Source organism: Entelurus aequoreus, linkage group LG20, assembly GCF_033978785.1.
Source record: "Entelurus aequoreus isolate RoL-2023_Sb linkage group LG20, RoL_Eaeq_v1.1, whole genome shotgun sequence".
Classification (NCBI taxonomy): Eukaryota; Metazoa; Chordata; class Actinopteri; order Syngnathiformes; family Syngnathidae; genus Entelurus; species Entelurus aequoreus.
The window spans coordinates 38,891,325-38,908,824 of record NC_084750.1 but is presented as its reverse complement, the minus strand read 5'-3'; the positions used below and the strand labels follow the sequence as shown (position 1 = coordinate 38,908,824).

Sequence of the window (17,500 nt, the reverse complement as noted above, 5' to 3'; positions counted from 1 at the left end):
TGATTCTCGCTTAGGGTGCGAGAGGTCCCGGGTTCAATTCCCGGACAAGCCCTTAATGGTGCTCTCAACTCTCACCTCAATTTTCCAAACTGCGCACACTCAAGGGACCAATGAATATTGTAGTGAATCACATTTTTTGTTAATAAAAGTGCAGTTACAGGTCGTCTCCACAGATAAAATATAAACTTTTTTGAGAATTTGGTGGAGTTTAACATAGGGCTTGTTGGTCTAGTGGTATGATTCTCGCTTTGGGTGCGAGAGGTCCCGGGTTCAAATTCTGGACAAGCCCTAAGCAGTGATTCTAAACTCTAAGCTTAACTTTCCAAATTGCACACCCTCAAGGGATCAATGAAAATGTATAAAATCAAATTCAGTGGGACCTCAATTTACAAACTCTAATTGTTTACGAAAGAACTTGTAACCTTTAGTTCTTTTTTTTTTTGCATCAAAATAGCCATACCTTTAAATTAGTGGTAAAAGGCCAATATACAAACTTAGTTTTAGATTGTGTTCCTTGTTAAAATCTCACAATTCAGGAGAATTTTTGTTGAAAACAGACTTTTAGGGGCTTGTTGGTCTCGTCATATGATTTTCGCTTAGGGTGCAGTCTAGAAAGAATCTGCTCTTTGAGGACTCCACCAAGTGTCTCCAAGAAGTTCCTGCTGGGTCCAGTTATGAGAAGTGGACAAGCCTTAACAGTGCTCTTGAACTCTCAGCTCAATTTTCCAAACTGCGCACACTCAAGGGATCAATGAAAATGTATAAAATCAAATACAGTAAAACTTCAATTTACAAACTCTAATTGTTTACGAAAGAGCTTGTAACCCTTAGTTCTTTTTTTTGCATCAAAATAGCCATACCTTTAAATTAGTGGTAAAAGGCCAATATACAAACTTAGTTTTAGATTGTGTTCTTTGTTAAAATCTCACAATTCATGAGATTTTTTGCTGAAAACAGACTTTTTGGGGCTTGTTGGTCTAGTCGTATGATTTTCGCTTAGGGTGTGAGAGGTCCCGGGTTCAATTCCCGGACAAGCCCTTAATGGTGCTTTGAACTCTCAGCTAAATTTCCCAAACTGCGCACACTCAAGGGATCAATGAAAATGTATAAAATAAAGTACAGTGGGACCTCAAATTACGAGCTCTAATTGATTACGAAAGACCTTGTAACCCTTAGTTATTTTTTTTGCATCAAAATAGCCATACCTTTAAATTAGTGGTAAAAGGCCAATATACAAACCTAGTTTTAGATTGTGTTCCTTGTTAAAATCTCATAATTCATGAGAATTTTTGTTGAAAGGTCATTTTTTGTGGCTTGTTGGTCTAGTTGTATGATTCTCGCTTTGGGAGCGAGAGGTCCCGGGTTCAATTCCCGGACAATCCCTTAATGGTGCTTTGAACTCTCAGCTAATTTTTCCAAACTGCGCACACTCAAGGGATCAATGAAAATTGTTGTGAATCAAATTTTTTGTTAATAAAAGTGCAGTTACAGGTCTTCTCCACAGATAAAATATAAACTTTTTTGAGAATTTGGTATAATTTAACTAGACCGCTTTGGTCTAGTGGTATGATTCTCGCTTTGGGTGCGAGAGGTCCCGGGTTCAATTCCTGGACAAGCCCTAAGCAGTGATCCTTAACTCTAAGCTTAATTTTCCAAATTGCCCCCCCTCAAGGGATCATTGAAAATGTATAAAATCAAAAATAGTGGGACCTCAATTTACAAACTCTAATTGTTTACAAAAGTGCTTGTAACACTTAGTTCTTTTTTTTTTTGCATCAAAATAGCCATACCTTTAAATTAGTGGTAAAAGGTCAATATACAAACCTAGTTTTAGATTGCGTTCCCTGTTAAAATCTCACAATTCATGAGAATTGTTGTTGAAAACAGACTTTTTGGGGCTTGTTGGTCTAGTCGTATGATTCTCGCTTAGGGTGCGAGAGGTCCCGGGTTCAATTCCTGGACAAGCCCTTAATGGTGCTCTCAACTCTCACCTCAATTTTCCAAACTGCGCACACTCAAGGGACCAATGAATATTGTAGTGAATCACATTTTTTGTTAATAAAAGTGCAGTTACAGGTCGTCTCCACAGATAAAATATAAACTTTTTTGAAAATTTGGTGGAGTTTAACATAGGGCTTGTTGGTCTAGTGGTATGATTCTCGCTTTGGGTGCGAGAGGTCCCGGGTTCAAATTCTGGACAAGCCCTAAGCAGTGATTCTAAACTCTAAGCTTAACTTTCCAAATTGCACACCCTCAAGGGATCAATGAAAATGTATAAAATCAAATTCAGTGGGACCTCAATTTACAAACTCTAATTGTTTACGAAAGAACTTGTAACCTTTAGTTCTTTTTTTTTTGCATCAAAATAGCCATACCTTTAAATTAATGGTAAAAGGCCAATATACAAACTTAGTTTTAGATTGTGTTCCTTGTTAAAATCTCACAATTCAGGAGAATTTTTGTTGAAAACAGACTTTTAGGGGCTTGTTGGTCTCGTCATAGGATTTCCGCTTAGGGTGCGAGAGGTCCCGGGTTCAACGCCTGGACAAGCCTTAACAGTGCTCTTGAACTCTCAGCTCAATTTTCCAAACTGCGCACACTCAAGGGATCAATGAAAATGTATAAAATCAAATACAGTAAAACTTCAATTTACAAACTCTAATTGTTTACGAAAGAGCTTGTAACCCTTAGTTCTTTTTTTTGCATCAAAATAGCCATACCTTTAAATTAGTGGTAAAAGGTCAATATACAAACCTAGTTTTAGATTGTGTTCCCTGTTAAAATCTCACAATTCATGAGAATTGTTGTTGAAAACAGACTTTTTGGGGCTTGTTGGTCTAGTCGTATGATTCTCGCTTAGGGTGCGAGAGGTCCCGGGTTCAATTCCCGGACAAGCCCTTAATGGTGCTCTCAACTCTCACCTCAATTTTCCAAACTGCGCACACTCAAGGGACCAATGAATATTGTAGTGAATCACATTTTTTGTTAATAAAAGTGCAGTTACAGGTCGTCTCCACAGATAAAATATCAACTTTTTTGAAAATTTGGTCTAGTGGTATGATTCTCGCTTTGGGTGCGAGAGGTCCCGGGTTCAAATTCTGGACAAGCCCTAAGCAGTGATTCTAAACTCTAAGCTTAACTTTCCAAATTGCACACCCTCAAGGGATCAATGAAAATGTATAAAATCAAATTCAGTGGGACCTCAATTTACAAACTCTAATTGTTTACGAAAGAACTTGTAACCTTTAGTTCTTTTTTTTTTTGCATCAAAATAGCCATACCTTTAAATTAGTGGTAAAAGGCCAATATACAAACTTAGTTTTAGATTGTGTTCCTTGTTAAAATCTCACAATTCAGGAGAATTTTTGTTGAAAACAGACTTTTAGGGGCTTGTTGGTCTCGTCATATGATTTTCGCTTAGGGTGCAGTCTAGAAAGAATCTGCTCTTTGAGGACTCCACCAAGTGTCTCCAAGAAGTTCCTGCTGGGTCCAGTTATGAGAAGTGGACAAGCCTTAACAGTGCTCTTGAACTCTCAGCTCAATTTTCCAAACTGCGCACACTCAAGGGATCAATGAAAATGTATAAAATCAAATACAGTAAAACTTCAATTTACAAACTCTAATTGTTTACGAAAGAGCTTGTAACCCTTAGTTCTTTTTTTTGCATCGAAATAGCCATACCTTTAAATTAGTGGTAAAAGGCCAATATACAAACTTAGTTTTAGATTGTGTTCTTTGTTAAAATCTCACAATTCATGAGATTTTTTGCTGAAAACAGACTTCTTGGGGCTTGTTGGTCTAGTCGTATGATTTTCGCTTAGGGTGTGAGAGGTCCCGGGTTCAATTCCCGGACAAGCCCTTAATGGTGCTTTGAACTCTCAGCTAAATTTCCCAAACTGCGCACACTCAAGGGATCAATGAAAATGTATAAAATAAAGTACAGTGGGACCTCAAATTACGAGCTCTAATTGATTACGAAAGACCTTGTAACTCTTAGTTATTTTTTTTGCATCAAAATAGCCATACCTTTAAATTAGTGGTAAAAGGCCAATATACAAACCTAGTTTTAGATTGTGTTCCTTGTTAAAATCTCATAATTCATGAGAATTTTTGTTGAAAGGTCATTTTTTGTGGCTTGTTGGTCTAGTTGTGTGATTCTCGCTTTGGGTGCGAGAGGTCCCGGGTTCAGTTCCCGGACAATCCCTTAATGGTGCTTTGAACTCTCAGCTAATTTTTCCAAACTGCGCACAGTCAAGGGATCAATGAAAATTGTTGTGAATCAAATTTTTTGTTAATAAAAGTGCAGTTACAGGTCTTCTCCACAGATAAAATATAAACTTTTTTGAGAATTTGGTCTAATTTAACATAGGGCTTGTTGGTCTAGTGGTATGATTCTCGCTTTGGGTGCGAGAGGTCCGGGGTTCAATTCCTGGACAAGCCCTAAGCAGTGATCCTTAACTCTAAGCTTAATTTTCCAAATTGCCCCCCCTCAAGGGATCATTGAAAATGTATAAAATCAAAAATAGTGGGACCTCAATTTACAAACTCTAATTGTTTACAAAAGTGCTTGTAACACTTAGTTCTTTTTTTTTTTGCATCAAAATAGCCATACCTTTAAATTAGTGGTAAAAGGTCAATATACAAACCTAGTTTTAGATTGTGTTCCCTGTTAAAATCTCAAAATTCATGAGAATTGTTGTTGAAAACAGACTTTTTGGGGCTTGTTGGTCTAGTCGTATGATTCTCGCTTAGGGTGCGAGAGGTCCCGGGTTCAATTCCCGGACAAGCCCTTAATGGTGCTCTCAACTCTCACCTCAATTTCCCAAACTGCGCACACTCAAGGGATCAATGAAAATGTATAAAATAAAGTACAGTGGGACCTCAAATTACGAGCTCTAATTGATTACGAAAGACCTTGTAACTCTTAGTTATTTTTTTTGCATCAAAATAGCCATACCTTTAAATTAGTGGTAAAAGGCCAATATACAAACCTAGTTTTAGATTGTGTTCCTTGTTAAAATCTCATAATTCATGAGAATTTTTGTTGAAAGGTCATTTTTTGTGGCTTGTTGGTCTAGTTGTATGATTCTCGCTTTGGGTGCGAGAGGTCCCGGGTTCAGTTCCCGGACAATCCCTTAATGGTGCTTTGAACTCTCAGCTAATTTTTCCAAACTACGCACACTCAAGGGATCAATGAAAATTGTTGTGAATCAAATTTTTTGTTAATAAAAGTGCAGTTACAGGTCTTCTCCACAGATAAAATATAAACTTTTTTGAGAATTTGGTCTAATTTAACATAGGGCTTGTTGGTCTAGTGGTATGATTCTCGCTTTGGGTGCGAGAGGTCCCGGGTTCAATTCCTGGACAAGCCCTAAGCAGTGATCCTTAACTCTAAGCTTAATTTTCCAAATTGCCCCCCCTCAAGGATCATTGGAAATGTATAAAATCAAAAATAGTGGGACCTCAATTTACAAACTCTAATTGTTTACAAAAGTGCTTGTAACACTTAGTTCTTTTTTTTTTTTGCATCAAAATAGCCATACCTTTAAATTAGTGGTAAAAGGTCAATATACAAACCTAGTTTTAGATTGTGTTCCCTGTTAAAATCTCACAATTCATGAGAATTGTTGTTGAAAACAGACTTTTTGGGGCTTGTTGGTCTAGTCGTATGATTCTCGCTTAGGGTGCGAGAGGTCCCGGGTTCAATTCCCGGACAAGCCCTTAATGGTGCTCTCAACTCTCACCTCAATTTTCCAAACTGCGCACACTCAAGGGACCAATGAATATTGTAGTGAATCACATTTTTTGTTAATAAAAGTGCAGTTACAGGTCGTCTCCACAGATAAAATATAAACTTTTTTGAGAATTTGGTGGAGTTTAACATAGGGCTTGTTGGTCTAGTGGTATGATTCTCGCTTTGGGTGCGAGAGGTCCCGGGTTCAAATTCTGGACAAGCCCTAAGCAGTGATTCTAAACTCTAAGCTTAACTTTCCAAATTGCACACCCTCAAGGGATCAATGAAAATGTATAAAATCAAATTCAGTGGGACCTCAATTTACAAACTCTAATTGTTTACGAAAGAACTTGTAACCTTTAGTTCTTTTTTTTTTTTGCATCAAAATAGCCATACCTTTAAATTAGTGGTAAAAGGCCAATATACAAACTTAGTTTTAGATTGTGTTCCTTGTTAAAATCTCACAATTCAGGAGAATTTTTGTTGAAAACAGACTTTTAGGGGCTTGTTGGTCTCGTCATATGATTTTCGCTTAGGGTGCAGTCTAGAAAGAATCTGCTCTTTGAGGACTCCACCAAGTGTCTCCAAGAAGTTCCTGCTGGGTCCAGTTATGAGAAGTGGACAAGCCTTAACAGTGCTCTTGAACTCTCAGCTCAATTTTCCAAACTGCGCACACTCAAGGGATCAATGAAAATGTATAAAATCAAATACAGTAAAACTTCAATTTACAAACTCTAATTGTTTACGAAAGAGCTTGTAACCCTTAGTTCTTTTTTTTGCATCAAAATAGCCATACCTTTAAATTAGTGGTAAAAGGCCAATATACAAACTTAGTTTTAGATTGTGTTCTTTGTTAAAATCTCACAATTCATGAGATTTTTTGCTGAAAACAGACTTTTTGGGGCTTGTTGGTCTAGTCGTATGATTTTCGCTTAGGGTGTGAGAGGTCCCGGGTTCAATTCCCGGACAAGCCCTTAATGGTGCTTTGAACTCTCAGCTAAATTTCCCAAACTGCGCACACTCAAGGGATCAATGAAAATGTATAAAATAAAGTACAGTGGGACCTCAAATTACGAGCTCTAATTGATTACGAAAGACCTTGTAACCCTTAGTTATTTTTTTTGCATCAAAATAGCCATACCTTTAAATTAGTGGTAAAAGGCCAATATACAAACCTAGTTTTAGATTGTGTTCCTTGTTAAAATCTCATAATTCATGAGAATTTTTGTTGAAAGGTCATTTTTTGTGGCTTGTTGGTCTAGTTGTGTGATTCTCGCTTTGGGAGCGAGAGGTCCCGGGTTCAATTCCCGGACAATCCCTTAATGGTGCTTTGAACTCTCAGCTAATTTTTCCAAACTGCGCACACTCAAGGGATCAATGAAAATTGTTGTGAATCAAATTTTTTGTTAATAAAAGTGCAGTTACAGGTCTTCTCCACAGATAAAATATAAACTTTTTTGAGAATTTGGTATAATTTAACTAGACCGCTTTGGTCTAGTGGTATGATTCTCGCTTTGGGTGCGAGAGGTCCCGGGTTCAATTCCTGGACAAGCCCTAAGCAGTGATCCTTAACTCTAAGCTTAATTTTCCAAATTGCCCCCCCTCAAGGGATCATTGAAAATGTATAAAATCAAAAATAGTGGGACCTCAATTTACAAACTCTAATTGTTTACAAAAGTGCTTGTAACACTTAGTTCTTTTTTTTTTTGCATCAAAATAGCCATACCTTTAAATTAGTGGTAAAAGGTCAATATACAAACCTAGTTTTAGATTGCGTTCCCTGTTAAAATCTCACAATTCATGAGAATTGTTGTTGAAAACAGACTTTTTGGGGCTTGTTGGTCTAGTCGTATGATTCTCGCTTAGGGTGCGAGAGGTCCCGGGTTCAAATTCTGGACAAGCCCTAAGCAGTGATTCTAAACTCTAAGCTTAACTTTCCAAATTGCACACCCTCAAGGGATCAATGAAAATGAATAAAATCAAATTCAGTGGGACCTCAATTTACAAACTCTAATTGTTTACGAAAGAACTTGTAACCTTTAGTTCTTTTTTTTTTGCATCAAAATAGCCATACCTTTAAATTAATGGTAAAAGGCCAATATACAAACTTAGTTTTAGATTGTGTTCCTTGTTAAAATCTCACAATTCAGGAGAATTTTTGTTGAAAACAGACTTTTAGGGGCTTGTTGGTCTCGTCATAGGATTTTCGCTTAGGGTGCGAGAGGTCCCGGGTTCAACGCCTGGACAAGCCTTAACAGTGCTCTTGAACTCTCAGCTCAATTTTCCAAACTGCGCACACTCAAGGGATCAATGAAAATGTATAAAATCAAATACAGTAAAACTTCAATTTACAAACTCTAATTGTTTACGAAAGAGCTTGTAACCCTTAGTTCTTTTTTTTGCATCAAAATAGCCATACCTTTAAATTAGTGGTAAAAGGCCAATATACAAACTTAGTTTTAGATTGTGTTCTTTGTTAAAATCTCACAATTCATGAGATTTTTTGCTGAAAACAGACTTTTTGGGGCTTGTTGGTCTAGTCGTATGATTTTCGCTTAGGGTGTGAGAGGTCCCGGGTTCAATTCCCGGACAAGCCCTTAATGGTGCTTTGAACTCTCAGCTAAATTTCCCAAACTGCGCACACTCAAGGGATCAATGAAAATGTATAAAATAAAGTACAGTGGGACCTCAAATTACGAGCTCTAATTGATTACGAAAGACCTTGTAACTCTTAGTTATTTTTTTTGCATCAAAATAGCCATACCTTTAAATTAGTGGTAAAAGGCCAATATACAAACCTAGTTTTAGATTGTGTTCCTTGTTAAAATCTCATAATTCATGAGAATTTTTGTTGAAAGGTCATTTTTTGTGGCTTGTTGGTCTAGTTGTGTGATTCTCGCTTTGGGTGCGAGAGGTCCCGGGTTCAGTTCCCGGACAATCCCTTAATGGTGCTTTGAACTCTCAGCTAATTTTTCCAAACTACGCACACTCAAGGGATCAATGAAAATTGTTGTGAATCAAATTTTTTGTTAATAAAAGTGCAGTTACAGGTCTTCTCCACGGATAAAATATAAACTTTTTTGAGAATTTGGTCTAATTTAACATAGGGCTTGTTGGTCTAGTGGTATGATTCTCGCTTTGGGTGCGAGAGGTCCCGGGTTCAATTCCTGGACAAGCCCTAAGCAGTGATCCTTAACTCTAAGCTTAATTTTCCAAATTTTCCCCCCTCAAGGGATCATTGAAAATGTATAAAATCAAAAATAGTGGGACCTCAATTTACAAACTCTAATTGTTTACAAAAGTGCTTGTAACACTTAGTTCTTTTTTTTTTTGCATCAAAATAGCCATACCTTTAAATTAGTGGTAAAAGGTCAATATACAAACCTAGTTTTAGATTGTGTTCCCTGTTAAAATCTCACAATTCATGAGAATTGTTGTTGAAAACAGACTTTTTGGGGCTTGTTGGTCTAGTCGTATGATTCTCGCTTAGGGTGCGAGAGGTCCCGGGTTCAATTCCCGGACAAGCCCTTAATGGTGCTCTCAACTCTCACCTCAATTTTCCAAACTACGCACACTCAAGGGATCAATGAATATTGTAGTGAATCACATTTTTTGTTAATAAAAGTGCAGTTACAGGTCTTCTCCACAGATAAAATATAAACTTTTTTGAGAATTTGGTCTAATTTAACATAGGGCTTGTTGGTCTAGTGGTATGATTCTCGCTTTGGGTGCGAGAGGTCCCGGGTTCAATTCCTGGACAAGCCCTAAGCAGTGATCCTTAACTCTAAGCTTAATTTTCCAAATTGCCCCCCCTCAAGGATCATTGAAAATGTATAAAATCAAAAATAGTGGGACCTCAATTTACAAACTCTAATTGTTTACAAAAGTGCTTGTAACACTTAGTTCTTTTTTTTTTTGCATCAAAATAGCCATACCTTTAAATTAGTGGTAAAAGGTCAATATACAAACCTAGTTTTAGATTGTGTTCCCTGTTAAAATCTCACAATTCATGAGAATTGTTGTTGAAAACAGACTTTTTGGGGCTTGTTGGTCTAGTCGTATGATTCTCGCTTAGGGTGCGAGAGGTCCCGGGTTCAATTCCCGGACAAGCCCTTAATGGTGCTCTCAACTCTCACCTCAATTTTCCAAACTGCGCACACTCAAGGGACCAATGAATATTGTAGTGAATCACATTTTTTGTTAATAAAAGTGCAGTTACAGGTCGTCTCCACAGATAAAATATAAACTTTTTTGAAAATTTGGTCTAGTGGTATGATTCTCGCTTTGGGTGCGAGAGGTCCCGGGTTCAAATTCTGGACAAGCCCTAAGCAGTGATTCTAAACTCTAAGCTTAACTTTCCAAATTGCACACCCTCAAGGGATCAATGAAAATGTATAAAATCAAATTCAGTGGGACCTCAATTTACAAACTCTAATTGTTTACGAAAGAACTTGTAACCTTTAGTTCTTTTTTTTTTGCATCAAAATAGCCATACCTTTAAATTAGTGGTAAAAGGCCAATATACAAACTTAGTTTTAGATTGTGTTCCTTGTTAAAATCTCACAATTCAGGAGAATTTTTGTTGAAAACAGACTTTTAGGGGCTTGTTGGTCTCGTCATATGATTTTCGCTTAGGGTGCAGTCTAGAAAGAATCTGCTCTTTGAGGACTCCACCAAGTGTCTCCAAGAAGTTCCTGCTGGGTCCAGTTATGAGAAGTGGACAAGCCTTAACAGTGCTCTTGAACTCTCAGCTCAATTTTCCAAACTGCGCACACTCAAGGGATCAATGAAAATGTATAAAATCAAATACAGTAAAACTTCAATTTACAAACTCTAATTGTTTACGAAAGAGCTTGTAACCCTTAGTTCTTTTTTTTGCATCGAAATAGCCATACCTTTAAATTAGTGGTAAAAGGCCAATATACAAACTTAGTTTTAGATTGTGTTCTTTGTTAAAATCTCACAATTCATGAGAATTGTTGTTGAAAACAGACTTTTTGGGGCTTGTTGGTCTAGTCGTATGATTCTCGCTTAGGGTGCGAGAGGTCCCGGGTTCAATTCCTGGACAAGCCCTTAATGGTGCTCTCAACTCTCACCTCAATTTTCCAAACTGCGCACACTCAAGGGACCAATGAATATTGTAGTGAATCACATTTTTTGTTAATAAAAGTGCAGTTACAGGTCGTCTCCACAGATAAAATATAAACTTTTTTGAAAATTTGGTGGAGTTTAACATAGGGCTTGTTGGTCTAGTGGTATGATTCTCGCTTTGGGTGCGAGAGGTCCCGGGTTCAAATTCTGGACAAGCCCTAAGCAGTGATTCTAAACTCTAAGCTTAACTTTCCAAATTGCACACCCTCAAGGGATCAATGAAAATGTATAAAATCAAATTCAGTGGGACCTCAATTTACAAACTCTAATTGTTTACGAAAGAACTTGTAACCTTTAGTTCTTTTTTTTTTGCATCAAAATAGCCATACCTTTAAATTAATGGTAAAAGGCCAATATACAAACTTAGTTTTAGATTGTGTTCCTTGTTAAAATCTCACAATTCAGGAGAATTTTTGTTGAAAACAGACTTTTAGGGGCTTGTTGGTCTCGTCATAGGATTTTCGCTTAGGGTGCGAGAGGTCCCGGGTTCAACGCCTGGACAAGCCTTAACAGTGCTCTTGAACTCTCAGCTCAATTTTCCAAACTGCGCACACTCAAGGGATCAATGAAAATGTATAAAATCAAATACAGTAAAACTTCAATTTACAAACTCTAATTGTTTACGAAAGAGCTTGTAACCCTTAGTTCTTTTTTTTGCATCAAAATAGCCATACCTTTAAATTAGTGGTAAAAGGCCAATATACAAACTTAGTTTTAGATTGTGTTCTTTGTTAAAATCTCACAATTCATGAGATTTTTTGCTGAAAACAGACTTTTTGGGGCTTGTTGGTCTAGTCGTATGATTTTCGCTTAGGGTGTGAGAGGTCCCGGGTTCAATTCCCGGACAAGCCCTTAATGGTGCTTTGAACTCTCAGCTAAATTTCCCAAACTGCGCACACTCAAGGGATCAATGAAAATGTATAAAATAAAGTACAGTGGGACCTCAAATTACGAGCTCTAATTGATTACGAAAGACCTTGTAACTCTTAGTTATTTTTTTTGCATCAAAATAGCCATACCTTTAAATTAGTGGTAAAAGGCCAATATACAAACCTAGTTTTATTTTTTTCAATTATTCAATTCAATTATTTATTTATTTCGTACTTGGATGTGTACATTTCAACAACATTTCAACAATCTCACATACCTTACTGCATTCAATACACAGCCATGTCGAAAAGGAACAGGATGAAGAAAATCTTATATTTCCTGCCCCTTCGCACAAAAGAAACATTTTCTTGGTATTTCTTTGCCGGTAGTGCATTAGAACATCCAATGCAACAAATCAATACAAAACAATATATCACATATGCACACACAGGCACCCACACCCACACGCACCCACCCACCAGGGGCGTAGACTCTAGAGTAGTAAAAAAGGCTACAGGACATGTATGACCCAGTTGACAAGAAAAGTTATTGTTGCCTAAAAACTACAAGTTTGTACCCCTACCCAGTGCACACACTCATAGAAATTAATAGAACAAACAATCAATGAAAAGAATAAACAAGCAAGATAAGTTGAACAAAAAAATAAATAAACAAAACAAAAACTGAAAAAATAAGGCAATCACTCAAACCAAACAAACTGAAAAAGAACAAGGCAATCATCCAAACCAAACAAACTGAAAAAGAATAAGGTAATCATTCAAACCAAACAAAACTGAATAGAACAAGGCTATCATAACAAGGTATCATTCAAACCAAACAAAGCTAAGAACAATGTGATCATTCAACCAAGGATCCATAGTGCATGTCGATAAAGAAAAAAAAAAAAAAAAAAAAAATGAAAGGAAAGCTAGACTATACAATACCTACAGTCATGTAGGATAATGTAAGCGTTGTTTTTTTTGTGTGTTTATTATTATTTTTATTTTTTATTTTTATTTTTTTCCCCTTATTTTTCCCTTTGCGTCCCTTTTGTCAGTGCTCATATAACATCATAGTTCTGTTTTTAAAGATTTTTTTTAATTGAAATGTGTTTTTACATTGCTTTATTTCATTATGGAGAGAGTTCCAGAGTTTTACTCCCACCACTGATGTACACATTTGTTTTGATGTTGTTCGTGCAAGCTGATGCTTAAAGTGCCCTTTCCTTCTTCCTTCTTTTTCTATTAAAGTGAAATTTTTTTGTAGATTTGTTGGTAGCTCTTGACTACTAGCCCTGAACATAACCAATAATGTCTGCTGCTCAACTAGTTCATAAAATTTGTAAAGTCCTGAGCTAATAAATAATCCATTTGTGTGCTCTCTATAACCTGTTTTGTGTATGATTCTGATCGCTCTCTTCTGAAGGAGGTACAGTGGCTTTGTGTTACTCTTATATGTACTACCCCATATTTCCACACAATAATTGATATAAGGCAGTACAAGTGCACAATACAGTGTACGCATTGCTTTATAATCTAATACATCTTTTACCTTATTTAATATAAATATACTTTTAGCCATCTTTTTTCTAACATGTGAGATATGCGATTTCCAACTAATATTATCATCTAAAATCACTCCCAAAAATCTAATCTCAGAGACTTTTTCAATGCTTGTTCCAGCTATTGACAGTACAATATTTTCAGGCTTTTTTCTCTTACTAAAAATCATGAACTTAGTTTTTTTCAAATTCAATGATAATTTGTTAACGTCAAACCATTTTTTGAGTTTGACCATTTCCTGTTCCATACTCTTTAGTAATTCATTTAAGTCATGTCCAGAGCTGTAGAAGTTGGTATCGTCAGCAAATAATACAAAATTGAGTAATTTTGACACATCACAGATATCATTTATGTATAAAATAAATAGTTTCGGTCCCAGAACAGACCCTTGTGGAATTCCACACTTAATACTCATATTTTCAGATGTATTAGCAGCATATTGTACATATTGTTGTCTGTTATTCAAGTAGCTATTTAACCAATCTAAAACTATTCCTCTCACACCGTATGAATGTAATTTGGATAAAAGGATAGAGTGATCGATTGTGTCAAACGCTTTCTTAAGGTCTATAAACACCCCTACTGTGTATTTCTTACTATCGGTGGCTGTTGTTATGTCCTCAATTATGTTCATCACAGCAGAGGCAGTAGATCTGTTTGAACGAAATCCATACTGGCTCTCGCTCAACAACTTGTTTTTTTCAATAAAATGGTCTAATTTTTGTACAAATATTTTTTCAAGCACCTTAGAGAATTGGGACAGAAGTGATACCGGTCTGTAATTAGTAAACATGTGCTTATCCCCATCTTTAAAGAGTGGAATAACCTTTGCTACCTTCATTCTATCTGGGAAGGTCCCTGTATTGAAAGAGAGATTGAAGATATAGCAGAGAGGCTCAACGATGCAGTCAATTGTCTTTTTTACAATTATCATATCTAACCCATCATCGTCTGTTGATGTTTTGTTCTTTAATTTATTTACAATTGTTATAATTTCATTTTCACTGACTTCTCCCAAAAACATTGACTTAAGTACTCTGCCTCCACCTCCCAACCCATTCTGAAATGACCCATCATCATGTTTTTCTATATTTTCTGCTAGTTTTGGACCTACGTTTACAAAAAATGAGTTAAACTCATTTGCCACTTCGTCCATATTTTTTATTATCTTTTCTTCTTTTACAAAGTGGTTTGGCGGGCTGATAGGTCCCGGTGTGCTTCCCATCACCTTTTTCAATATGTTCCATGTTCCTTTGATATTGGCTTTATTTTTTTCTAACAAGTTACTATAATAGTCTTTTTTGGCTTGTCTCATTATTGTTGTCAACCTGTTTTTATAAACCTTATATTTAATTTCTGCTGCATTTGTCCTAGATTTTAAAAATACCTTGTAAAGTCTATTTTTCTTTTTACATGCATTCTGTAGTCCCCTTGTGATCCAAGGAGTTTCACTGTAATTGTCCTTTTGTTTATATAGCATATTTGGGCAATGTTTTTCATACAGTGATAAATATATATTTAAAAAAGCTTCATATGCATCATTTACCTCTCCTACATATACCTCCATCCAATCCCTTTCAAAAAGGTCGCTTCTAAACATGTCAATTGTCGCTTCGGTTCTTAATCTTTTCCTTACATATTTGTGGGCTGTTTCTTCTCTCTCCCTGTTGACTTGACAGTCCCCCTCATTGATTTGGCACTCATAAGTAAAAAATACAGGTAGATGGTCGCTGATATCATTAACTACCAATCCACTCTTGATTTTGTTTTTTTCTACAACATTTATAAAGATATGATCAATCAGTGTGGCGCACGTTGTTGTTATTCGACTTGGTTTGGTGATCAACGGATATAATCCTTTACTATACAGTATCTCTAGATATTCGCTTGTTGATGTATTTCTAGGAGCGCTCAGCAAATCAATATTTAGATCCCCACACATGACATATGTTTTCTTTTCATTTAGATGGCACAGTATTTCTTCAAGTTTATCATTAAATTCATCTACTCTGGACCTCGGTGCCCTATATACACACGTAACGATGACATTTCTCTTCCTTTCCATCTCAATCTCCACAGTTATACATTCAAGCAAATCATCAATAACCATCGTCATACGTTCTACTGCTTTGCATTTCAAGTCACGGTGGACAAGCAGGGCCACGCCCCCTCCCCTTTTATTTATTCTATTACTGTGATGCAGCTCATAATTATCGATGGAGAAGTCGATACCTCTCTCCTCATCTATCCATGTTTCTGTCAGAGCTATTATTTTGAATTTACTTTTCAAGTTACTCAGATACTCTTTGATTTTATTAAAATTTGCATATGCGCTTCTACAGTTGAAGTGTATTAGAGAAAAGTTATTGTCTAGACTAACACTATCATTAAGCTGTTCCTCTGTATAGTAATCACACAAGGAATTAATTGAGTTGAACAGATGTTTATCTGGGTCAACTTGACATTCAAAGTCATGCAATTTGTAATCTATATATTCAGATCCTGACGGATGATTTTCAGTTGTCTCAGCCATTATGGGTTGATGTTATATTGCCAGTGCACAGTAATAGAATAATTGATATGCTCATAATATAATAAATATACTCATGACATAATAAATATGCTGATGTTGTATTCCCAATGCTAAACTCATGACATAATAAATATGCTGATGTTATATTCCCAATGCTAAACTCATGACATAATAAATATGCTGATGTTATATTCCCAATGCTAAACTCATGACATACTGAATAGGCTGATGTTATATTCCCAATGCTAAACTCATGACATAATAAATATGCTGATGTTATATTCCCAATGCTAAACTCATAACATAATAAATATGCTGATGTTATGTTCCCAATGCTAAACTCATGACATAATAAATATGCTGATGTTATATTCCCAATGCTAAACTCATGACATAATACATATGCTGATGTTATATTCCCAATGCTAAACTCATGACATAATAAATATGCTGATGTTATATTCTCAATGCTAAACTCATGACATAATAAATAAGCTGATGTTATATTCCCAATGCTAAACTCATGACATAATAAATATGCTGATGTTATATTCCCAAAGCTAAACATGATCATAGTTGTCATATAGAAATAGCATGACGTCATAGTATAGTATATAAATATAATGATTGATATAGTATAGGCATAGTATTTGTGGTTGTAGGATGGCATCATGGTGGTTAACATGGATGTACTGTAGTTGTGCCACTCATACCTTCCCAGGCTGCGGTCCCCCCTTAGCCTGATTACTTGGATCCAGTGTCCATGTCCATGCCCATAAGTCCCCAATCCCGCACCGTCCACGGTATACCCTATCGGATTCTTCCACACCCTCACGACCACCGAATGACATCTCCTGTGTAGATTGACGTTAGTGTTCATATTTCCATACGAGGAGCATAACTCCACGGTGCACATTACACACGCATACTCACACAGCACAGCCACATTCATACCGGTATATACACACTCACTCCAGACACACAAACGCAAAAATAGCAGCATAAATGAGTAAAAATAACAAGTCCAAAACAGTTCCAGCGTCCAGTACAAAATATGTTCCAGTCCAGAAAAGAGCATCGGACCTGCATGACTCAGTATGTTAAACGGCCGACAGATCACGCACCAGTGAGGTGTGGAGAGAAATGTGTCCCAAAAACAGTTCACAAAAATCTGTGACTCAGCTTGGCAAAAAACGCATAGGCCTACTAAAAAAACGTTCAAAAAAGTTATTGACACAGAGGAACCAGTGTGAAAGCATTCGTGCAGCTCGTGTCCATGGGGCTTTGTAAAAAATAAAGTTAGCCTACCGTCTTGTTCAGAGAGGATCCATGCTAGAAACACCAAAATATTGGGAGATGGTAAAAAGGGAGAGATTGAAAGTAGCAGTGCTAATCCCCTCTTCTGCTCACAGTCACACCACTGAGCCCAGGCAAACCAGACAGACGGAGACATAGTCATTTATAAGGGTCGAGGTCTTTTAACTCGCGTATCATGATCACCTTCTCTGCTTCACCATTCAACTTAATGAGCACCTTACAATCTCTGGTCCACGTAGCTTTGATCTTGTCGTCCTTTCGCAGTATGCGTGCCTCTTTGGCTATTTCGGCGTTCTTTGATGTGAGATGTTCATTGATGTACACGTTGGTTCC

General features: G+C 36.6%; 15 non-coding genes across 15 annotated transcripts in view; all 15 read left to right on the top strand.

The window, feature by feature from the left end:
• The window catches only part of trnap-agg (transfer RNA proline (anticodon AGG)), a 72-nt gene extending 20 nt beyond the window's left edge, over nucleotides 1-52 (top strand). The window contains exon 1 of the tRNA in view: nucleotides 1-52. This exon is cut by the window's left edge and continues 20 nt beyond it. This is a non-coding gene — a tRNA (tRNA-Pro).
• A 165-nt stretch (nucleotides 53-217) lies between these two features.
• Nucleotides 218-289, top strand: trnap-ugg (transfer RNA proline (anticodon UGG)). The gene has a single exon. It is a non-coding gene; the product is annotated as a tRNA-Pro (tRNA).
• Nucleotides 290-1,311: 1,022 nt separating this feature from the next.
• Nucleotides 1,312-1,383, top strand: trnap-ugg (transfer RNA proline (anticodon UGG)). The gene has a single exon. It is a non-coding gene; the product is annotated as a tRNA-Pro (tRNA).
• A 750-nt stretch (nucleotides 1,384-2,133) lies between these two features.
• Nucleotides 2,134-2,205, top strand: trnap-ugg (transfer RNA proline (anticodon UGG)). The gene has a single exon. It is a non-coding gene; the product is annotated as a tRNA-Pro (tRNA).
• Nucleotides 2,206-2,826: 621 nt separating this feature from the next.
• trnap-agg (transfer RNA proline (anticodon AGG)) lies at nucleotides 2,827-2,898 on the top strand. The gene has a single exon. It is a non-coding gene; the product is annotated as a tRNA-Pro (tRNA).
• Nucleotides 2,899-4,369: 1,471 nt separating this feature from the next.
• trnap-ugg (transfer RNA proline (anticodon UGG)) lies at nucleotides 4,370-4,441 on the top strand. The gene has a single exon. It is a non-coding gene; the product is annotated as a tRNA-Pro (tRNA).
• Nucleotides 4,442-4,718: 277 nt separating this feature from the next.
• trnap-agg (transfer RNA proline (anticodon AGG)) lies at nucleotides 4,719-4,790 on the top strand. Its single transcript has one exon. It is a non-coding gene; the product is annotated as a tRNA-Pro (tRNA).
• A 510-nt stretch (nucleotides 4,791-5,300) lies between these two features.
• Nucleotides 5,301-5,372, top strand: trnap-ugg (transfer RNA proline (anticodon UGG)). The gene has a single exon. It is a non-coding gene; the product is annotated as a tRNA-Pro (tRNA).
• A 277-nt stretch (nucleotides 5,373-5,649) lies between these two features.
• On the top strand, nucleotides 5,650-5,721 carry trnap-agg (transfer RNA proline (anticodon AGG)). The gene has a single exon. It is a non-coding gene; the product is annotated as a tRNA-Pro (tRNA).
• Nucleotides 5,722-5,886: 165 nt separating this feature from the next.
• Nucleotides 5,887-5,958, top strand: trnap-ugg (transfer RNA proline (anticodon UGG)). The gene has a single exon. It is a non-coding gene; the product is annotated as a tRNA-Pro (tRNA).
• A 2,883-nt stretch (nucleotides 5,959-8,841) lies between these two features.
• On the top strand, nucleotides 8,842-8,913 carry trnap-ugg (transfer RNA proline (anticodon UGG)). Its single transcript has one exon. It is a non-coding gene; the product is annotated as a tRNA-Pro (tRNA).
• A 277-nt stretch (nucleotides 8,914-9,190) lies between these two features.
• On the top strand, nucleotides 9,191-9,262 carry trnap-agg (transfer RNA proline (anticodon AGG)). The gene has a single exon. It is a non-coding gene; the product is annotated as a tRNA-Pro (tRNA).
• A 165-nt stretch (nucleotides 9,263-9,427) lies between these two features.
• Nucleotides 9,428-9,499, top strand: trnap-ugg (transfer RNA proline (anticodon UGG)). The gene has a single exon. It is a non-coding gene; the product is annotated as a tRNA-Pro (tRNA).
• A 276-nt stretch (nucleotides 9,500-9,775) lies between these two features.
• On the top strand, nucleotides 9,776-9,847 carry trnap-agg (transfer RNA proline (anticodon AGG)). Its single transcript has one exon. It is a non-coding gene; the product is annotated as a tRNA-Pro (tRNA).
• A 1,125-nt stretch (nucleotides 9,848-10,972) lies between these two features.
• On the top strand, nucleotides 10,973-11,044 carry trnap-ugg (transfer RNA proline (anticodon UGG)). The gene has a single exon. It is a non-coding gene; the product is annotated as a tRNA-Pro (tRNA).
• The last annotated feature ends 6,456 nt before the right edge of the window (nucleotides 11,045-17,500 follow it).